This window comes from Camelus ferus, chromosome 12 (genome assembly GCF_009834535.1).
Source record: "Camelus ferus isolate YT-003-E chromosome 12, BCGSAC_Cfer_1.0, whole genome shotgun sequence".
NCBI classification, from domain to species: Eukaryota; Metazoa; Chordata; class Mammalia; order Artiodactyla; family Camelidae; genus Camelus; species Camelus ferus.
Genome location: NC_045707.1, coordinates 61,339,541 through 61,349,661, shown reverse-complemented (window position 1 = coordinate 61,349,661; position 10,121 = coordinate 61,339,541). Strand labels below are relative to the sequence as shown.

Genomic DNA, 10,121 nt, shown 5'->3' with positions numbered 1-10,121 from the left:
GCCTTGGTGAATTCAGCACTGCTAGGGGCCTGGCTCTCAATCTGACAAGCTCAAAAAATATAATCTTCTCTTCATTCCAAAGTTGATATAGATGGAGCATATTTTTTTCACTCTCTCAAACATCACCAAGATGCGTTTAAAACCAAAACAATCTTTAAATTTATAAAATGAGAAATATAACACCCAAGTGGACAGGACAATCACGTTAGCCTTCCCAGCACATCCTCTTCCCAGAGATAAGCTTTCTGAGATGCCAAATTAGGATCAGCGTAAGTAAGATTTTGTGTAATATCCTAAAATATACCAAACCAGACTCTGATAGCCAGCCACACAATTGGGAATTGTTTACTTGGGCCAACTAATCAATTCATCTTGATTGCTGGACCAAGATCTCAGTCAGCCTTGACTATTTAGATCTAGATTGCCCATGTTTGCCTCTGGTGATCTCCTTTTCCCAATGCCTCTATGGTTAGGTAATTTCTTTTTAATTTATTGCATTAGCACAATGAATTAGGCTATGGACAATCCTTGAGTTTAGGAACCCATTTTGATTTTTTTTTTTAGATTTTCTGAAAAAATTTATGTTTAGCCACTATATACCTATATGGATATATATATATATATCCACAGCTCAACTCTCAAAGAGTAGCCATTAACTTTATTTAAAGTGAGCCTCCTACGCCTACCTTGGGAAAAAAGAACCATTCGAGAGCTTTAGCTATATCTGGGACAACAGAAAATCCAGTTTTCATTGGATGGACATAAGAAGTCAGATATTAAACCAAAACTAAAATAATAGTGATTCTACATGCAAATGATATATTTATTTGGCACAACTGTCCCTTAATCTGATGCCTCATTGAGAAAAATTTCAAGCAGCTCATTTGTAGCATAGAACTGTCATTCTGGAGGAAATGTTCTCATAAGTAATTACACAAAAATTAAATAAAAAACGCTGCCACCAAGTAAATTTGTTAAATTGTACTCTTACTGTATCAGGGCCTCGATTTAATTGTCATCTGTCTGTAAATACTAGAGAAGAATTTACCATCACTTTAAGAAGATAATGACTGGCAGTTTTCCAGATGTAATTACTCAAAGACAGGACAGCATTGTGTAGACTGCAAACGCTTGCACAAAGGATATGGTTTGCATACGCGGAAAAGTAAGGGCATGAAAGAGGAAATACTACTTTTACACCCATTACAAACATCAGGAAAACACTGGGAAGAAACACTGCCGTTGAGTTAATGAAGATTACATTCCAACACATAATTACAATCCCAGTTAAGAGAAAAGCCTCCTGCAGTGGCAGACTTCACAGAAACCCATCAAATTTCAATCAGGCTTTTGCTATAAATATTGGAGAGGAGGGTTGGTTGAGAGATAATTACCTATAACAGATCACTGTTTTTCGAGAGATGAGATAAGGATGCTGATGAAACCAAATATGTCTGTTTTTCAGTTCAGAAGAAAAGGAAGCAGGACAGATTCAGAGTGAATGGAATGGTGACTCAGAGAGCTGAACTTACAGGTGGAATAGACACTGGATGTTGCAATTCAAGGAGCAGGAAGGAGTCCCTCCCCCAGAACAACTCTGCCCTTCACGCCCTGCCAGGGAAATTCCCCCGTGGAGTTTCTCCACAAAATGCTGTTTCTATTCAGATTCAAAATGCCAAAATGTTCATAATGAAAGAACATTAAGCAGCTGCCAACTATTTACTGTTTAGTAGGAAATAATTTCACAACATTTATTTCACAAACATTTATCTATATACCAGGCCCTGTAATAGACACTAGGGCTACAGTATAGAACTAACACAGCTAACACAGGTAAGATTCCTTGTCTCATGGATCTTCAGTTCTAGCTGGGAGGATGGCTGGTAATTAGACACCCTGGATAAGTGTTTCATTGCAGAGATGAGAGCTGTGCAGAAGAGAAAGCTGGGCCTAAAAGTGCATATGACCTCACCTCAGCAGGAGTCTTGAGGAAGTTCCCGGAGGATGTGGACTGACAGCTGAAGGCTGAACGGGAGACAACCAAGTGAAGACAAGAGTGGTAAGTCATTTAGGGCAAAATAACATATGTTCAATGGATATTAAATGGGATATTGTTCATCCATAAAGAGGAATGATGTACTGATACAGGCCACAACCTGGCTGAACCTTGAAAACATTAGGCTGAGTGAAAGAAGTCAGACACAAAAGACCATGTGTTGTATGATTCCATTATACGAAATATCCCCAATAGGCAAATCCACAGAGATGGAAATCTGATTAGTGGTAGCCTGCGTCGGGAGTAGGGAAGAATGAGGAAGGACTGTTGAATAGGAATGGGGTTTCCTTTTGGAACTTGGTAGTGGTGATGGTTTGGTTACACAACACTGTGAATCCACTAAAATGTCACTGAGTTGTCTACATTAAAATGGCTAAAATGATGAATTGTAGGTTATGTGTATTTTACCACAATTGGGGGAAAAAAAAAGAGAGAGAGAGCAGCACGTTCAAAGGCTCTCCTCCTGGAAGGAGTGAGCACGATCCCTTCCTGGAACTGGAAGGTGGCCAGTGTGGATGGACGGCAGAATGTGGATGGAAGTGTGGACGGACAGCAGAATGTGGATGGAAGTGTGGACGGACGGCAGGATGTGGATGGAAGTGTGGACGGACGGCAGGATGTGGATGGAAGTGTGGACGGATGGCAGGATGTGGATGGAAGTGTGGATGGATGGCAGAGGTATCAGGGAGACCAAGGGGACACAGGGCTAGAGAGGCCAGGCTGGGACAAGAGTTTGCAAGGCCTGGAGACCATGCTAGAGTTTGGCCTTTATCTTAGTAGGAATGGTGGTCCACTTAAAGTTGAGGAAGGGCATTATCAGATATACCTTTTTAAAAGATAATCAGACATCCTGTTAAAAGTGCTTTTTCACAGCTTGAAAGCAAGATACGGTAGAAGATGGGGTGGAGGAAGGGAATCTACACAAGGCAAATGGTGCCTCCTTCCTAATTTTTGTAGCACTAATTCTGCCTGCATCTGCTAAACAGACCTGTACCTGCATAGGTCCATCTGTATAGAAGTCTTAGATGATCACAACACACGCAGGCATTTCAGAGTGAGGGAAAGCAGAAACTGACGCCGAGACTGGTGACGAGGGCTTAAGTGTATTGTGGTAAATTCTCTAACAAGGGAAAGGAGAAGTGTGGATTAGTAGACGTTTCATGGGGCTTAGTTGGTGCCCAGTATAAATAGAGGTTTGTAGTTCTTCAGGGTGAGGCAGTGAAGAGAAGGCCTCAGGGAGGTGGGGATCCTCACTGATGGCAATAATACGATTTTTGTTCCCCGTAGTTCCCGAAGACTCCTGCAGACGGACCAGAGCTCAAGGCTGTAGTCTGGCCACAGGGGCTGCACTGCATCTCTCAGCAGCAGCAGTGGTGCTGCACCGGGGTAGAAACGAGGCCGCGTCTCAGCTGAGGGAAGGTGCTCTAGGAGTTGATGTGCTGACTCATTTTGAAAATGTGGGGATGCTAAACCAATATAGTATTGTAAAGGTATGTGTTCATCTCATTTGGCAAGGTGTTTTGTTTTGTTTTTTTTTTTGAGTGTTGCGTATTATGGGATGCTCCACTATGCATAAGTTCACAAGACTAGTAACTAAAATTTGGTCCTTATATGAGATTAAGAAATTATAAATATAATTTTACAGCTAAGATACATAAGAGAAACTTTCCATTTAGATAACAAGGCCAGAACTGAAGCAATCTTATTTGTTTTCTAACTAAATATCTTTGTTTTAAGAATTTTTTTTCAAAGGCCATAGTTTTTGAATAAATTTTTAAAAAAACTAAAATAACTTTTGCCCTGATGTCATGGTTCCATCAATTGCTATTTTTTTTACCCCCATCATAATTTTTTTTAATAACACCAGAAGGTATAGAAAGCTCAGTTAAAATTTGAACATGGGTAAAAAGACAGACATCTTTCTGTTTTGTGTCATCACAGTCCTCTGTAAGAGGTGAGATGTTCAGAATCATCCGACAATGGAAATGGAAATGTTCAGTGAAATCTCATGGAGCAATTTCCTTGTGAAAACAATTCTCAGAAAGGAGGGTTGTCCAGGTTCCCATAGCAATGAAGCAGCGCTGCATAAAAATCTGACATCTTGCTGTTATTATCCAGCTCTGTACTAGAGCCTTTCTACAGATAGCAGATGGGCAGGGGCTGCTTCCTTTCTCTGGAGTTGAAGATTGGTTGAAAGATCAAAAGACAGTCTAATTAAAATGTTCCCATTGACTCAAAACCAAGATGCTAGGATAGGAATGAAAGGGCACCCAGCATTCAAGAAGTTTGAAAATCCAAAAGGAATAGCAATATCTTCAGTAATTTGTATCGCTTAAAAATATCTGAAACATTAGACGTCAAAGAAAAAAATACTCACTTATTTCATGTAATTATAACTAAAGTCAGTGGCAGATATGATAAATCTCTAATGTGTGCATGTGCTTGAAAAATTGGGGAAAAAAAGCTTACATTTGCAAAAAAAATTTTCAAGGATGTGACTCTTTAGTACCTAGAGAAAACTAACAAGCTTCTTAAAATTCTTGTTCTGGGATAAAGAGAAAATTAGAAAGACAACAAATATGATAGTTTCTTTCAGTTATTAAAATTTATTGATGCTGATAAGCCTAAATTTGGATGGCAGTGTTTTCTTAATTGAACCACTGATACCATTCCTATTATCACGTGCCACTAGGAAAGAGATCTGTAATAACCCAGGGGTCTTGGAGCCCCCAGGCTAGCTATCGGTGGGTTTTCTGGGGTCTGTGAACCCCCTACCCCATCAAATTTCACGATAAACAGTGTGTGACGATTTTGTATTGTATCAACTTGGCTACATTGGAACTATATTTTCCAGAATTCCCTTCTCTGCCCGGACAGTGTGGCCTCAAAGATATTTTGCAGGAGACTAAGAAAGTAGAAAGGAAGCAGTGGCCGTCTTGTTTTTTTTGGGTTTTTTTTTTTTATGCTTGAAAGGTGGATATGGGGTACGAAGCACTGATGGAACTCACCCAGTGGTGTTACCTACCTGCAGGCTCACCTCGTTGGCATGGGACAGCAGCTGGGCCCCTGCCAGGTCCTCCTGCTGGATTAACATCCCTGACTCCTGGACCAGGTGCATATTTAGCTACATGATGGAAGGCACCAGCTTCTCCTTCATCCATCCTGTCTTTGCTTGCTCTGCTTTACATCCATCTTCTTTTCCCAGCTGCCTGCAGACTCAGGTGCTAATGCCAGACACAGAAACAACCGTACAGCCTTACTTAGACTTCCTAACCAGCTGCCATAGTACAGTAAGTTCAAATCCTTGTAATTAACTATATATATACATACATATATAATAATAAACATATAAATAAATATACATATGGTTTTGCTTAAACCCTAAATGATACATTGTTTGCCAAAGCATCATTTTTGAAAAGCTACAAATGTAACTCAAATCAAATCGTGAGCATGGGAAAGATTGACTTGCTTTATTAATGAGAAACCAGCAAGGCAGCATAGATAGTTCTAAGATATAAAGCACTGAAGCCAGTAAGAGAAAGAATGCTGGAATATGATTGGCTAAATTAGATTCAAAGCTGGTTAATATTCTGCATGACAATCAGAGCATAACCTTTGGGATTATCTTCTCTTTTGGCGAGAAATCATTTGCACAACAATCATTTCTACAACTTGGTACACATTTTGCACTTACACAGAAATTTTAAATGTCTAACTTTACCAAAAAAAAAAAAAAAAAAGGAAATCAGTGTCACTTGTTTTAAATAGAAAGAAAAGCTAAAAATTATATAATTATTAACATAAATATTACATACATACCACTTGAAGTCTGCAGTCCACTGGCAGCACAGACTGTCCCACACTTTGGAAACTATTAATCTGACATTGCATTAGATTCTAGATAAGAGATTACTTGCTTCTAAACCTGGAAGGGATTGTAGAAACGAGCTCATTTTAGAAATCAAGAAATGGAAATTAAGAGAGTTTTAAGTGACTTGGTTCCAGCCTGAGCCACCTAGGACATGGATTTGCCTGTCTGTAACTACGTGTGCCATTTGCAGTTAAGCAAATCCTTCCCAGCACTTGTACCTCTGAGCTTTTGTTCGTTTTGAACATTTCCTTTTGCTTTTCTGGCCCCATATACTAGACCCACCTTGAGTGCCACCTTCTCCATAAATATTTTGGTTATATTTCTCTTTAAGCATTTATTTGTCCGTTTTTGCATTATGTTGCTCTCTTTTTGTACCTGTTTTATACTTCCTATTCTTCTTGAGCCTCAGTACAGAGCTTAAGTAAAGAAACGGTCTTATTTTTATACTTTCCTCTTGATACTCAGCGTTATACCTCTAAGAGTTTGTGCTCAATAAGATTTTTGCAATGAACTATCTATTCAATCTCACTACTGTTTGGGAACAAAGCAGTGGAAGATGTGATGCTGGTGGTCTTTCTATATTAGGGGGCCCATCTGTTTGCTATTACCTGTTTCCCACCTGCTGTCATGACTAACATAAAACTCCATCTGCTACTTCCTCTTCTCTTCCAAGCCTGTCTTGGCACTAAATCTGTCAGACCCTACTTTAGATTTGCCTAGTCAGCATTACATTTCCTTAATGATTTTTACTAATTACTAAAAGTCTGTTTTACTTTATTTGCCTCTTGAGAGTACTTAAACAAGGTAACCAATACTGAATTCAAGATAAACTGTCAAAGCTATTTGAAAACGAGTGCTAAGCAAGCATTCAGGTTTGGAATTGAAGAAGGGGTTACAGATGGGATATGTGACCTTGGGAAATCAGTTAACCTTTCTGATTCTCAGTGTTCTCAAATTTAAAATGAGAGAATTAGGTATAATGTCTCTAAGGTCTTTTCTGAATGTAACATCTCCAATAGCAAATATTCAGCCTTTAAGACAGCCTTAAATCCTTCTTAGTTTCATTTTCTTCACAAATCCTTCCTGACCTCTATCCTGATACAATATGTTTCCCTTCTTGTAATCCCTACAGCGCTTAATTCTCAACTCTGTTACAATAATACGTTATCCTGAACCGTGGTCAAGTTAGCTCTATTACTTGAATTTGCCTTACTCTGTTACACTGGCCCTCCCTTAGGTTGTGGGTTATGGAATCCATTAATAGAGTCTTTATAACTCCCCCAAATGCCTAGCAAATCAAATTATAGATAGTGCATTTCAGTATATGCTGAATAACTATTTATTGACTGAGTAAGTTAATCAATGAACTTAAAAATGACTGAGTAAATTAACGAACGAGTAAGATCATGATAATTGTGTTCCAAAAGAAATAAAAACCAAAAATGCTACTGAACTGATTGGATCGTTAAAGAGACTTGAGCCAGTGTTATAAATTTTGGTCACCATGGATGGCAACTGCAAAACACAAATGTAATACATTATTGAAACATGACAGCGACATAGGGTGTGGTTAACATGTAAATACAGTAGCATGTACAGAAGGAGAGGCCATGTTACAGGGTGATTCAGAGCACAGATTCTAGAGATGGCTGGCTGGCTTCCATTCTGGCTGTGATACTTTGTATGACCTTGGGAAGTTATAACTGTGTCTCAGCTTTATCGTCTATAACATGGGGGAGTATTTACTTAATAGAGTTACTTAAATGAGTGCCTGGCACATATTAAGTGCTCAATAAACATTCGGCATTATTTTACAATCAGTACTGACATATTTCAATATGTCTGTCCTTTAGTACATAAAATGGGAATAATAACAAAAGCTTTCTCTTGAAAGCACTGTGAGGATTTTTTTTAGCTCTCAGGACCATTGAATATGTTCTACTTACATCATTTCTATCAGAACAAAAATATCTTAACTTAAAAAGAGCTAAAAAGCACTGAAGTATTTTTAAGATGACCTGGATTCTTACTCATCCCAAGCCAGTTTATTTTTCCAGTTTGAGAATTCTGCAATATGTGTGTATACACATCAGGCAGAATATTAATGAGCATGAATACTTACCCTTCTCTTTAGAAAGAAAACTCCGGAATATTCTTGAAACTGAGCAGGATCCTGTGGGGCCCTCCCAGGTTCAAATCCTTTCTGGGTCCATTTCTTATTTGCAGGAAAAAGGTTTCAGCCTCCTGGACCATCCCTGAGTTCCAAAGAGCAGATTCAGCATTCTCTAATTAGGGAGGGGAGGTAATGCAGAAACAAAGGAGGAGCAATCAAGAAAAAATAGTGTGGCAATAAAGCCAGGTCCTGGTTCCTCCTCAAGGGATGCCCTTAACAATATCTTTTCTTTCCTCAAATCTGTCATTTAATGTTAATTCTTTGAGGTTGAAATTAGTAATTAGGGCCCAGGTCATGGTCTGCATTCTGGCTCTACCACTTACTATCCATATAAAATAATAAACATGTTACTGCATCTTTCTAAACCTCAGTTTCTCTATCTGTGATACAGGAATAGTACCAACATCCTTACTCAAAAGGTTTTTGTAAGGATTAAATAAGATCACATAAAAGGCACTGGGCATAGAGAGAGTAAGTGTGGTAGAGAGTAAGTGATCAATCCATGAGATAGCTAGTATTATTTCTGATGAAATACACTTGCAATTATATCAACAAAATGGTAAATGGAAAGTCCATTTAGGCATACTGCATTTCATAAAGAGGTTCCAAATTTCTACAATACCAACTGATTGAATAATCAGAGGAATTTTTTTTTTTTTTTTATGAAAGCAAAATTCCGCTTGAACTGTGAATTGTCTTTTTAACAAGGTTTTACGGATCCTGGGATAGAAATCTTGTTATGGTCTCTCTTATTGCTGAAAGGCTGACAGTCCACTGAATAGTCCACAGAACCATTGCCCTAAATACAGGCAATTATATATTTTCTGAGTAACAGGGAGAAGAGATATTATAGCAAGGATACGGGAGTTTTCTTGAAGCAAGAGGATCTCCAACATCTTGCCCAGCGGAAGGGATCTAAGCCCTCATCGCATCTCCCCTGACAGCATTCAGAGTTGAAGGTCTGCTTCAAGGTCAGCATATGCATTTACATCTGCCTTTCCTGCCCCCCTTTTCCTGACGCCTCACTTCACTGACCACTGCAGGAGCAAGTCTAGGAAAGCAGATGAAAAATTCAACAGCACAGCAGAATTCAGTGATACAACAAGGTGACTTTTCAGGCAACTTAAACCAAAAGAAGTGTCTCTTAAAAAAAAAAAAAAAAGGGAATTAAACCCTAAGCAGTTTGACATTCCTATAAGATATTTTTAGATAAGTTGATGATTGAAGATTACAAAGTGCCAAGGTAAAAAACAGTCCCAGACTCAGTAACGAGCAGAGAAATACCCTCCAATTTTTGTGACCTTCTGCTCTGATTTACAACATCCCCACTGATAGCTCGCTGAGCCGTGTGTATATATCTTTTTATTTCCACACACAAGTCATGCTCAGAAGCTTACAAGCTGTTTAAAACCGCCATACTTCCAGCTGCCATTCTCCTGTAACACAGTGCATCTATAATTTCTTCATAGATTTTCATAAATGACTCCTGTGTGAAGGGAAGACTTTATGAGGCCAAGGTTATCATAAATTTCTACTATGAAACAACTCATTATCCATTATCAGCCCCGGCCACGCTGTCTGTGCCTAGAAAAGGAGAGTCCAGAGAAATGCCATTAAAGAAAAATGAAATGGTTCAAAAAGATGAGGCAAAAGACACTTGCCTCGTCTGATAAATGAACGGTACGGGAGTATAACTGTATCTCATTCATATTAGGTCATTAAACCAGGCAACACAGAGGAAGACTAAGAGCCTTGGTACTTAGAATGCTCTAAGCATTTCATCCTCTGTCCCTTATTCCCTCTCCTCCCTCTCTCCCTCCCTCAGTCTTCCTCTGTCCCTCATGTGAAAGCTTTCTATCATTCAAAGGACCAAAGTAAATCTGTTTGAGGAAAAATAATAAAACTTCTCTTTTCTTCCAATCCATTATTTGTCTTCGACTGTGAAAGCGATTATCTTTCCCTTGTACCACAGAACACCACCAACTAGCACTAGCCCTCCAACAGATAGGTCATCAAAC

General features: G+C 38.9%; 1 long non-coding RNA gene across 1 annotated transcript; it reads right to left on the bottom strand.

Moving 5' to 3' along the window:
• Positions 1-5,006: 5,006 nt before the first annotated feature.
• LOC116667772 lies at positions 5,007-8,257 on the bottom strand. Its single transcript, XR_004324811.1, has 3 exons — positions 8,053-8,257; positions 5,879-5,984; positions 5,007-5,280 (listed from the first exon to the last, which is right to left on the bottom strand). It is a non-coding gene; the product is annotated as an uncharacterized LOC116667772 (long non-coding RNA).
• Between the last annotated feature and the right edge of the window lie 1,864 nt (positions 8,258-10,121).